Raw genomic sequence first — 12,510 nt, forward strand, 5'->3', positions numbered from 1 at the left:
GTTATTTTTAAAACTTCAAAATGCACTATCCTTGAGGTGGTGCGGTTTTTGCATCTTTTCGGCTAACAAGAGTACTACTTGAGTTTCTGTGAAAGGAAAAGCTTAGGCCCCAATATAAGGTATGCCCGGCATGCTTGGAAGTATAGGTATGAACTGCTTCAGGAATTTAATTTTTAAATAAATAAATAATACTTAGAAGACGTCTTTTTTCGTCAATCTAACATTACCTATTTCATACTATGTTCTTTTTTAAAATCCATTTTTACTTTCATTTATTTTGTAAAAACAACTCCGGCAGACGGAATAAAATCCATGCTGTAACAAAATAAAATATAATGTTAGCGCGGGCGAAGAAAAACAGCTAGAGAGAGAGTGAGAGAGGGTGGGAGGGATGGATGGAGGGGGTGGGAAGGATGGATGGATGGATGGATGGATGGAGGGAGGGAGGGAGAGAGAGAAAAAATAGAGAGAGGGCGAGTGGGTGAGTAAGAGGAAGAGAGTGTGAGCGAGAAAGAAACACAGAACGAGAGAGAGTTTAAGAAAGAGGGGGGAAAACGGAGAAGAGAAAGAAAGAGAGAGATGGCGAAACAGAAAATAGGGAGAAAGAGAGATGATGAAACAGAGAAGAGGAGAGAGAGAGGAGAGAGAGAGAGGGAGAGAGTGAGAGAGAGAGTTTGAGGGAGCAGGAAAAACACAGAAAGGGAGAGAGAGAGTGTGTGTGTGAGAGAGAGAGCCAGACAGGCAGACAAAAAACAGAAAGGCAGACAGGCAGAGAGAGTCAGAAAGAGTGAGAGAGTGAATTTTTTTTGTTGTCTTCACAGATTTTGGCAAAGACTTTATGCAATATTCAAGAAGAATAAGAAAAATTATGTGACAAAAAGTTTGGACAACAGTTAATTATTTGCTTAAATTTTCAAAATCGCAAATGTTACCTGGCATTGCACGAAGGTCTTGAAAATAAGTCGGGCAAAAACTTGATTTAGGTTTTAAACTGCTTTGCGTCATTTGTTAAACTCATGCAGCCAACTGTGCTCAACAGAAAGCCTCCTTTGGATGTTTTATTTCTTTAAAAAAATCCCAAAATCTTGTCTGCCGCACGACTGAAAAATAATCAATTAAAAGTATTAGAATACAGCAGTTAGAAAACCGTGGTCGATTTATAAAAAACCGTACAAGTATTAAAAAGCAAAATTCCAATGAATCGTCCATTTAACGCATTTTTAATGAAACGGTTCGGTCTATTATTGGACGGGAATGCGCCGGGAGAGGGTTTCCAGACCGGGTTGGGAACTGGAAGGTACGAAAGTAGGTCGAAGAACGAAAGTGAACCCAGCCCCGTTGGAAAAGTGAAAGTGAACCAGAGAACAATACCCGTTATGGAACAGGCCAGGTACCACGAGATGTTTCTTGACCCTCGTTTGCCACCGTTTGCCCCTTGTCCAACAATAATTGAATATATTAGTCCAAGATTCCTCTGGCCTTTTCTGGTACGCCTACCCTTGCTATATATCCTGGAACTTTGACTTTAATTAATTATTCTAAATCTAATTTGTTTTTAAACCTTAACATGTTAGTTTATGACGAAATTCTTGGTACAATGACAAAAATACTAGGTTACAAACGTACTTGAAACTTTGGTCCAAATGTTAAGAACATCCTCTCGTTTTTCTTAGCTAAATATCGATTGTGAGTTTGCCTCTTGCGGTCTGCGGGGTGATGAACCCGCTGTTTTGTAGTTTTCGAAGATTTTCGTCTGGTATCCTTGGTGTTTTGGTTTATCGGACGGGTTTTTCACCATGTTTAATAGTCTGTATACTATTTCGTCCACCTTTTTGTTTCTTTTTTTAAGTTTAGCGACAGATGGTAGAAAAACCGGCTCATTAGCAGAAACGATGTCGGCACACTCCATTACAAAGAACATTAATTTGAAAAGGACAGAACTCACATAAGAACACAGAACAACCACCGAAGTAGGAAAAAATCCGAAACGCGTATAATAGACCAAATTAATGATTGTAGCCCAATATGGGCTGAAACGACCAAAATCAACTCTAATCATGTTTGTCAAATTATTTGCTCTGTACATAGTTCTTACAAATTTAAACTCATGATTGTATTTAACTAATTAAGGTTTTTAGTTGATAATTATTCAGAAATCGTGAGATGCGGTTTGGTGTGATGTAGGTTTCAGAAAAATATTTTCTTTATCGTGCCAACGTTTCGATCTTTATTGAGATCATCTTCAGGGCTGGGATTTACAAACATTGTTTGCATTTAACAAATACATTTAGGATGTGGGAAAGTGAATTTATACAATGCAAAATATATATATTTTTTATATTCAATCAAAATGCCCTGAAGATGATCTCATTAAAGATCGAAACGTTGGCACGATAAAGAAAATATTTTTCGGAAACCTACATCACACCAGACCGCATCTCACGATTTATGAATAATTATCGATTAACGGTCACTAATCACCTCACACGTTTTTAGTTGAGATAAAAAAGTCAGTGTCACGAGCAGGATTCGAACCCAGGATCTTTGGCTAGATACACCGCTGCTCTACCATTGAGCTATCGTGACTTCGATCCACTAGGCCACTAACTTCCCATCTCAACCCCACCGTTTGAATTTTCCCTCCTTTTTTTTAGTGTTGAGCTGCGGCGTATCTAGCCGAATTAATTGAAAGATATTAATTGGTCACGCGGACCACGAAAACTAGTGAATTGTATTTAATATTGGTTGTTCTTCAGGAATTATGAAATGAGTCTACAATAGGGATTATAAGAAAAGAAATATTTGGCTAGTTAAGAAGAAGTGCCTTCCTGGTTAACCAAGTAACCAAGTTTGAGAAAAGATCCCGAGATAGCTTTCAGTGAAACGCTTTCCCGTCTTATAGTTTCGCTTAAAACGAAAAAAAAACGGCCCAAATCTAGGCGTACATCTGCATGTAAGCAGATAGAAATTTACTTTCACCCGATCGCATCTGCTGCGGGGATCTCGTGCTCGGGCATAACAAGTTCTTGAGGCCGTAGAATTTTCGAACTCTTTCTAAAACTAGGTCGAATTCGGATGACCCCAAAACTGCCGTAATAAAGCAATAAACCGGCATCCTTGGAGCGTCGGTTACAGTTTTATTGCACTTATGGTCATAACAGGAACCTCGAGGCCACTTTCACTGTCCGCCTTTGATAAATGGCTTTTCCTTTCGTTTCGAATTCTCAGCCGGCGGGTCGCTTTGATCTCCTCGAAGCTACCGGTCGAGAGGATTCGGTCCGTGCTTCTTCACAACGGCCGGTCGGCATCCAATAACTCAAGTATCAAGTTTTACGGCTGGCCGTTTTTAACCGAGGGTCCATTTCGCACCTGGAATTGAGCCTTCGTAATTGGAACGGCCTAATTCTGTGAACTTAGTGAAAAATAACAACTCGAACCAAAACTTTAATTAATTTATTTAGTAACATAATATCATCATCACCACTTGTCGATTCCACATGATGGCAGATTCAATATACTTGAAACGTAAGGTTTACAGTTTTCCAAGCGACCATCACACAATCTTGCTTTTCTTGGCATATGTTGTTGTCAACAATTAAAAGAATTTGAGGTGAAAAACGACGATTGGACGACTTTTTCGAGGATGTGCGTTATGACGGATTTGAAAATTCACAATAGTTTGTAACTTTTCTTACTTCAGTTTTCTTCTTATTATATGCGGGCTGATGAATCTGTAGTTGCCTTACATTCTGTCCTACCACATTATTTCGGTTTTTCTATTGATTTCACATATTTCCTTCTACAAGTAGATTTTATTCAGCGAAAAAATTCATAACCGTAAGGTTAGCTTCAGATAAAAAAGTCATGATAATTTTGTCTAGTCGTTAAATTTCACCCCGTTAGATCATCACCATGATCCAACACTGAAGATGGTGAAATGCCGAAACGCGTCTGACAGAGCACCACAACGAGGAAAGTCAGATTAAAATGATCAGTCTGTGGTGTTGATTCAATAGTGTTCATTTATAAGTATGTATCCATAGACCAAATACTTTCAACAAAGACATGGAAAGAACTGTGACAATTTCTACTCCCTTCCAAGCTACAAATTTAAAAACGGCGGATAGAATAACATTCAAACCAACCTCTGAAAATGGAGAAAGAATTAAAGGTGGTTAAGAATGAATAGAGATGTCTAAGGACGGTTCATGGTTAGGAATTGTTGGAGATGTACTAATACTGAAATGTACTAATAGATGCGACACACGAATACTTCGGAACTTCTAATGGTTGAAGATTGTTCAGAGTTGTTGGAATTAGATAGAAATGTTCATGGATCGTTTGAGATCATTAACATCATCATTGAGATCATTTGGGAAGTTTGTTGGAGATGGTTTATTAACGGACAGGAATGGTTGTAGACGGTTCAAAATGGTTTGGAATTGTTGGAGAAAGTTTAAATAGTTAGGAAAGGTTTTAGAAGATCAACAATGCTTGGTCAGAAATGGTTACGGATGGTTTGAGATGATCGATAATGCTAGAAGTTCGTTGGCGACAATTTGTGATTGTTAGGAAAGGTAAATTTTTATCTTAACTAAAACCTTAATTAATTGAAAGATATTGATTGGTCAAGCGGACCACGAAAACTAGTGAAGTTGTAGATATAGTTTGTAATGGTTAGGAATGATTGTATACCGGATGGTTGGAGTTGGTTGAGAGTTGTTGGAGATGATTAAAAATGGTGAGGGATTGTTTGATTAGATCAGTAATTCATGAAGGTTTTTAGAGTTTTCGGTTTGAATTATCCATGAAATGGTTCGATCTTTGGATATGATCAACAAGGATGAAAGATTGTTATAAATAATTTTTGGTGGTTTATTACTGGTTAGAGAAGGTTAGAGATTGATAGAAATTGTTTGAGATCGTTAAAACAGGCTAGCGAGGATTTGAGATGACTAGTAATGTTTAGATATTTCTAAGAATGGTTGGAATTAGTTATAAATGATTTTGTATCGTCTTGTGAGTAAAATTTCTGCACGATTGTTAAATTGTTTGATTTGCGATGACTAGGAATGCTTGAAGATGCTGAGTGACGGTTGGAGATTGCTAGAAATTGCTGGAGATGGTTAAAACTTCTTATGGATGGTTAGAGATGGCCAGTAATGCCTTCTTATTGCTGGTTGAAGAATGGTTGAAATTAGTCAGAGTGAGATGTTACGAATTCTGGAAGACTGTTAGAGACAATTTATGATAGTTAAGGATGGTGGAGATAATTAGAGATGGTTTATGATAGTTAGAAATTGTTAGAGTTGGTTAAGACAGATTAAGGATTGGTTTAGATGATCAGCAATGCTTGCAGAATGTTGGAGATGGTTAGAAATGGTTTTTATCAGAGCCAAATAAATCAAAGTAAGTAAGAGAAAAGGTAAGACCACCTGGTTATAAACAGCCGCAGATGTTTAATGATGGTAAAGTACCTAAAACTACAACAAACCACTGACCATGGCGAAACGCAATAACACATTTGACAGACGAAGAAGGGGCGGAAAATAAAAACCAGTGGTGATTATTATTTCATTGGCGTAAAGTTATTATTCATGAAAGGTGAAAAAATAGAACATGGAAACAAATTATTTGCTGCAGGATTTAAAGATCTTTCATCCAATTCAAAACATTACCCACCAACAAATCTTATCTTACACAGTACTAATATATTTTTCGATGTTTATGGAAAAAGAAGAGTAGTATAACATCAACTAAAAAGGCGGTCGTAGCCTAAGTAAACACTAATACAATTTACATTTGATTGTTTTGACGAATTTGTCAAATCTATTTCGGTCATACCACAACCACTGTATCCATTGAGCCTAAACTTTACTAACCGAGGATCACTAACTGAGTTTAGATATCGTAATATCTGGCTCCAAACCAACAAGAAGACTTTTTTCGGCAAATTTAAGCTGTTAAGTTTTTTTCCCAAATTATTCTTAATAAATTTACTAGTTTTTGTGGTCCGCTTGACCAATTAATATCTTTCAATTAATCAAGGTTTTTAGTTGAACTTGAATCTTGATCTCAACCCTTCTTGGAAAATGGCAAAAAGGAGGGAAAATTCAAAAGGTGGGGTTGAGATGGGAAGTTAGTGTCCGAGTGGATCGAAGTCACGATAGCTCAAGTGGTAGAGCAGCGGCGTATCTAGCCAAAGATCGTGGGTTCGAATCCCGCTTGTGTCACTGACTTTTTTTATCTCAACTAAAAACCTTAATTAATTGAAAGATTATTCTTAATCTTCTCGTTTGTCTGTTGACATCGGCTAATGAAGTCGTCACTTTCTCTTTATCTCCCCTTACTCTATTGGTTTTCAATTGCTTAATGTTTTAATACTGAAATAAAGCGAAGAAAATTTGTGCCTTTTATAATGATATTAAATGCTATTTGTTTTTAAATTGGTTAAACTTTTAAACAATTTCGGCTTATCTTTTCTTTTTTGCACAAGGTTTTCGTTTTGTTTTGTCAAAAAGCTTTATTTTATCTCGTTATAAACTCAAAAGATAAGTACCTCGGAGAGAAAGCATATAAGAGACTGTGTAAACAAGGTTATCGACCGCGTAAAAGCCTTGTTTTTAACTTTAAAAAAAACCACGTAAAAATGCAAAAAACCGGCAAAAGTTACAAGAGTTTACTTTCACTATCTAATAAGCGGAAATCATTAGATCGGCATTAATTTAACGAGGGGCAAACAAGTACGCTTGAACTCGACGAGGTCACTTTTCCTCGGAGGAAATGAAGAAAAACATTTTTAAAAAGTTCACTAGTTTTCGTGGTCCGTTTGACCAATTAATATGTTTCAATTAATTAAGGTTTTTAGTTGAGAGAAAAAGTCAGTGTCACGAGGGGGATTCGAACCCACGATCTTCGGCTTTATACGCCGCTGCTCTACCACTTGAGCTATCGTGACCTCGATCCACTCGGTCACTAACTTCGGCCGGGTGGATATTGAGGGTGCGGTAAGGCTTCATAGCCTAAATTCATAAAATTCCGTAGGGGTTGCATTAAGACATGTGGCATGGCGTTATCGTGAAGTTGAATCGGCCCCTTACGGTTTACCAATGCTGGACAAAGACATTGCCGTCTCCCGTGCATTTTGTCAATTTCTTGGCAATACATGTCTTCTGTGATTTTTCACCATAATTCAGAAATTTATAGTGAACAACCCCAGCAATACACCACTAAACAATCACCATAACCTTTTTGGGGTGCAGATTTGGTTTCGGGAAGTGTTTTGGCACTTCATCCTTGTCCAACTACTGACCTGTAACCTTTTTGATATCGTACAGAATCCATTTCTCATCGCACGTGATGATTCGATCGAGAAATGGATGCGCAACAGAAGAGACGTCCAATTTTCTTGGCGCGCTTGTTTATTTTACTATTTTACTTTACCATCGTGAATAACGGTTGAGTGGTCAACACTAAGCTTTTCCTCAATTTCCCGTGTTGTCTTTCGTGAAATTTTTGTTAACTCAGCATTTTGACTTGATCGTGGTCCACAAAGCCTACTGCGACCTTGCCTGCCAAGACATCTCTGAAAACTTCGCTACACCATAATGCTTTCTTCCCCCCAAACATAATTGGTGTTACAGTTTGGGCCGCACTACGCATAAGTTTAAATTAGTGAAAACAAATTTGACGAAAATCTAATTTGGACAAATTTAATTTCGCAAGTCCTCTCTCTTATAAAATGCAATATAAACTGAAATGTTTTGCACAAAAGATAACAGTTAAAAGTATTTATTATAATCCGTAAATTAGATTTGAGTATAGATAGATAGAAAACAAACTTTATTTGCAAGTAATTAAGGTTTTCAGTTCAGATAAAAAAGTCAGTGTCACAAGCTTTAGTGAATATATACTTCAATTTGACTTATTAAATTTACTAATTTTCGTGGTCCGCTTAACCAATTACTATCTTTCAATTAATTAAGGTTTTTAGTTGAGAGAAAAAAGTCACAGATTGAGAGATATTAATTTTGGACAAGCAGACCACAAAAATTAGTGAATTTAATACGTTAAAATGAAGTATATAAACTGTTCTAAAGCTCTCCGTGGCCATTTCATTTGTCGCCGAGAATCAAATAGATTACACGACATTTGAAAAATGGCAAAAAGGAGGGAAAATTCAAAAGGTGGGGTTGAGATGGGAAGTTAGTGTCCGAGTGGATCGAAGTCACGATAGCTCAAGTGGTAGACAAGCGGCGCGGCGTATCCAGCCGAAGCTCGTAGGTTCGAATCCCGCTCGTGACATTGACTTTTTTATCTCAACTAAAAACCTTAATTAATTGAAAGATATTAATTGGTCAAGCGAACCACGAAAATTAGTGAATTTATTTAGAAGAAAGAGAGAACATTACATATTGAACATTTACAACCGTCTGCCGAATCAGATTTGAGAAATTAGCTTTGTTTAATGACAAGTAGTTGCAAAAATAAACCAAATTTTCAAAATCTGCATTTATTTCTCACCAATCCAATATTTGGAAGTCATCCGCGATTGTTGATTAAAATTATAGCATTAGGTATATAAATCCCTGAAATTTTGAAAATTGAATTTACCATACAAAACGCTAAGGAGTTATTTTATCGAGAACAAGTCGAATTTTGTGTACACTAACTGTTCTAAAATTCTTTCAGACACAATGAAAGAGGCGTTTTTGAAAACAGAAAATCATTCAAAGTAAATAATTTTTTTCACCCTATTGCATAATTTTGGATCTAATATGGTCCTGTTTGTCGTGATAAAAGGATTTTTAAAGGGACGAATCAAACGCCATTTGGTTTGATGGAAAACTACGCGTGCAATTACGGCGAAAAGCTTGCAGATTGTCCTCGCGAGAAGGGCGAGGAATAATATGCTTGTTTAGCAATTGGCTCCTGGCCTTGCTCTCCTCGTATTTATACGATATTTACTTATTTGCCTCGAGCAGGAGATCCAATGTCACCGGTCAAGGGCAATTTGTTTTATTATTACACCACGTGTTAAATTCACGTGCTCGTTCGGCCTTGGGCACCTATGACACGAAAATGACTTTCCTTGTTATTTTTTTATTATTATTTTTTTTTTAAAGAATCAAAATAATATTAAAAGTTAGAGCGCGCCCGGGGAAGATCGGATTTCAAATGTGACATCCTGCTCGCGTATGGTCCCCGGCGAAGATTCGTATCGTCGAAATCGTGAGAAATCTGTGTCAGATGTGAAAATTTCACTTTTCAACGCGGTGTCCTTCAAATTTTTTGAAAAACACGACCTACATTACAGTCCTGCTCTCACTCTCTTTCTCTCTCACTTTCACAGAGGCACACGGATACTATCTAGGTAAATTTTGAAAACGTCCCGGACCGAATGAACTAAGATTTAAGAATTTAGGGGGAAAAAAGATTTCAAATAGAAAATTTAGAAACTTTAAAAACAATAATGGAACGAATTTGACCAAGAAACATTAATTGACAAAGTTACAGAGAGGTTGAGATTCCACTGATGTAAAAAAGAAATATGTATACACTTTGTACTTGAAAAGTTCATGTAGACATTATTTCTAAGCCGGAAGTGACATTCCCAACTCATTTTGTTTATAATGTAAATATTTTTTCTTTCGAATTCTACAGTTTGCCAAGCCCCAAAACCGAATATTGTTTTTCATAATCCTGAGCTTAAAACTTTAGGAAAAAAAAAGGTTTAAAAAGGAAAATTTAGAATCTTTAAAAACAATAATCGAACGAATTTGTCCAAGAAACATTAATTGACAAAGTTACAGAGAGGTTGAGGTTCCAATGATGTTAAAAATATATTCATACACTTTGTACTTGAAAAGTTTATGTAGACACTGATTCTAAGCCGGAAGTGACATTCCCAACTCGTTTTGTTTATAATATATATTTTTTCTTTCGAATTCTACAATTTGACAAGCCACAAAAACGAATATTGTTTTTCAGAATCTTGAAATTAATCATCCTTGGTCCATTTAGACTCGCTATGTCCTTTTTTAAAACAAATAAGTGCCGAATTGAAGCCAATTTCGGTTATCCACTTAAAACTTTAGGAAAAAAAAGGGTTTAAAAAGGAAAATTTAGAATCTTTAAAAACAATAATCGAACGAATTTGTCCAAAATGTCCAAATTAATTGACAAAGTTACAGAGAGATTGAAGGTTCCATAGGTTCAAATTTTTTTTAATAAACTTGTACTTGAAAACTTCATGTAGACATTGTTTCTATGCCGGAATTGGCATGCCCAACTGAGTTTGTTTATAATATATTTATTTTTTATAATTTGACATGCCACAAAACCAAATATTGTTTGTCAGAATCCTGAAATTAATCATCCTTGGGCCATTTAGTCTCGCTAGGTCCTGTTTTAAATGAAATAACGGCCAAATTGAAGCCAATTTTCGTTTATTCACTTTTTCAAAAATATTTTTTTCTTACAGCAGTAACATTTAGTACACATTAAGTAATCAATTTTATGTCCCCTCATCCTACTGGTCTTTCTCTACTAGTTTGTTTAATCTTTCAGACGTGTTTCGGTTTTAAAAAAAGGGTTCTGCCGGCGTTCACTTTGCTTCATCACTGTGTTCTATCTCATCAAAAGATTTCATTTTTCTAAGTAACGATAGTCAGTCGAAATTGACCTTCCTTGCCTGATTTAGTCTCGCTGTGTCCCGTTTTAAATTAAATAAGGACCGAAGATAATTCGCGGTTGTCCACTTTAAAAAATATTTAATTAGTGTTTTCACACAAACGTAATGCTTGATTAATTAAACTCTACTAGTTTTTTGATCTTTTATACGTGCTTAAGTATCGTCGGTTTTAGGTCTGTTTGCTATTTATATAAGACAAAGGATTTGCTGACGGTATCTTCGTTTTCCCACTGCCTATCATCCCAACAAAAATTTCGTAAATAATTAGTAAATAGTAAATAGTTAGTCGATATTTATTCAGAAATCGTGAGATGCGGTCTGGTGTGACAGGTTTTTCTTGCACACGACACGCAAGAATGGCACAATTACGCAGAAAACGAGCACTTTGAGCCTTGAAGATGATTTCAATAAAGATCGAAACGTTGGCACTATAAAGAAAATGTTTTTCTGATACCTACATCACACCAGACCGTATCTCTCGATTTCTGAATAATTTTTGAAAAAATTTCGTTAAATTTTTTGTTGTTACCTATTCAAATAAGAACTCTAATATTAGTTATACTTATTTGATAAATGATGTTCCAATCGAAAAGTTAAATGTGTTAAAAGATTTAAGTATAATTTTGACAATGATATGACTTTAATAAACCTATATCTTTTATTAAAAAAAAGTCTAAGAACTCTGGGATTGAATATGCGTAAAAGTGCAGATTTCAGCAATAGAAAGTGTTTAAATCTCTTTATTGTAGCTTTTTCCAACCAATATTCGGATATAGCTAATTAAATATATACACAGTCGAGAAATTGTGTAAAATAAATTCCTTCGATATACAATTTATAAAGTCAAATTGTTAGAAACCCGCACGAATACACCCAAATCGAATGAAAATGGGTCTGAACTTGAAATCAGAAGAATGTACCTAGATATGTTATTTTTGTATAAATTAATAAATGGCATGACATATAGTCCCAAATGTCGGAATGTATAAACTTTAATGTTCCTGGGCTTGATATGAGAAATTGTAATTCATTTTATACAAATATGGCTGAAAAAAAAACTGTAGGAAACATAGCCCTTGTGACCGTTTGATGACGGAAGGGAATTTGTTACGTTTTGACAGCATATCGAAACTAAAAAAAAGTTATTGTAAATTACATTAAGTTAATACATTGTAATGATTGAAAGTATTAAATGTATAATTGTGGGAAGTTCCTGTAAATAAATCCATAAAGTCATTATTGAAAAATCTGGCAAGTCTGGCTGTGTCCTGTTTTGAATGAAATAAGTGCCGAATTGTAGACAATTCCCGGTTAGCCACTTTTTCCAAAACCAAGGCACAAGAGTAACATTCAATACATATTATTTAATTAATTTTATGTGCCTTCATCATCCTGGTCTTTCTCTACTAGCTTGTTTAGTTTTTCAGACGTTTTGGTATAGTCGGCGGTTGGTCTTGGTGTTATTTATGTAACGAAATGCGTTATCTTCGTTTTTTCACTGTCTTTGATCTCATCTCATCGCTGATGATGGCAAAATGGTGAAACAACACCGAACCATAATCCGTTATAAATGGAGCGATATTAATATTTTCTTTTATATTTTTGTTAAATTTTGTATTTTTTAAAAATATTCTTATAGTTTATTGCTCTTTTCTTTGTTTATAGACTTTTTCCTTTTTATAAATATATAATTGTAATATATAAAATAAATGTTCTTTCATAGGACAATTGTCTGTTTTTGAATAAATAAACCAGCACTGAACAGATTTGGTTGGAAATGAAACTACCGGTTCATCGCAATAACTCACCACGCTCTT

The 12,510-nt window shown here is 35.5% G+C and overlaps 1 non-coding gene across 1 annotated transcript; it reads right to left on the reverse strand.

The window, feature by feature from the left end:
• Nucleotides 1–6,885: 6,885 nt before the first annotated feature.
• On the reverse strand, nucleotides 6,886–6,958 carry Trnay-aua. The gene has a single exon. It is a non-coding gene; the product is annotated as a tRNA-Tyr (tRNA).
• Nucleotides 6,959–12,510: the final 5,552 nt, after the last annotated feature.

The sequence above is a fragment of the Cimex lectularius genome, unplaced genomic scaffold, assembly GCF_000648675.2.
Source record: "Cimex lectularius strain Harlan isolate CLEC.00 unplaced genomic scaffold, Clec_2.1 scaffold17, whole genome shotgun sequence".
NCBI lineage: Eukaryota > Metazoa > Arthropoda > Insecta > Hemiptera > Cimicidae > Cimex > Cimex lectularius.